Genomic DNA, 964 nt, shown 5'->3' on the forward strand with positions numbered 1-964 from the left:
CCTAACGTGGCCCCGAGCTTCCAAGGTCATTCCCCATCCTCCTAGCGCGCCCTTTCTTTGTGCCCGGGGCGCGGGGTCCCCCTCGTCGCCCACCCCACAGATGGGCGGCCCGGGTGGCGCACCCCGCCTCCCAGGACTTTTCTTTGAAGGCCCGTTGACCCCGAAGCAAACTTCCCACGGGCCGGGCCTGGCACTGGAGCGCAAAGGAGAGCAGCAGCGGCGGCATTTGCTCGGCCGGCCTGCCTGAAAACTTGGCAAACTTCGGTCCAGGCCCTCCCGCCCCCGCGGGAGGAACTCGGGCCAGCGGAGGGCTCTGCCCCCCGCAACCTTTCATTGCAAGTCGCCGCCCTGGGTCCCAGCCCAAGTGTATGTACCCCGTGGCCGCCCCTGCGCCCGGGGGGCGGAAGCCGCGCCCTCCTGGTCCAAGCCAGGCCATTGGGGAGGACTTTGGATAGGATTGGACCCCGAGTCCAGGGCTTTTGGGAGTTTTGTTGGGGGGTGGGGTGGGGGGTTTTTAAAACAGGTATTAGGGTAATAAAGGATTTAAATAAAAAAGAACAAAGGACAAATTGGTTCAATTGTTTTAGTCCTGTGTAATGTGTTAAAAAACGCCCTCCTTCAGTCTACGACTTGTTATTGCTTCAAGATGTTTTAAAGGCCCTTTAAGTTCACCAGTCTCACTTTGATGCCTCATCCAGGCATGGTACTACTTAAAACGTGGAGATAGAGATATTCTGAGCCTCGTCATTTAGCTACACAGTAATATAAAATTAGTACCGGTAACCTCAAGTAGTAAAATTACAAATTGTAAAGAAATGCACGTAAAAGCCCACATGGAGAACACCCAGAACTGACACTGATGCATGTGCCATCCTGCTGTCTCACAAGATTAATCTTTAAAATGTAAAGAGATGAGTTTTTTTTTTAAAAAAAAAAATGAATAAAAGACAAATGCAAGAAAGAA

The sequence above is a fragment of the Myotis lucifugus genome, unplaced genomic scaffold (genome assembly GCF_000147115.1).
Source record: "Myotis lucifugus unplaced genomic scaffold, Myoluc2.0 scaffold_48, whole genome shotgun sequence".
Classification (NCBI taxonomy): domain Eukaryota; kingdom Metazoa; phylum Chordata; class Mammalia; order Chiroptera; family Vespertilionidae; genus Myotis; species Myotis lucifugus.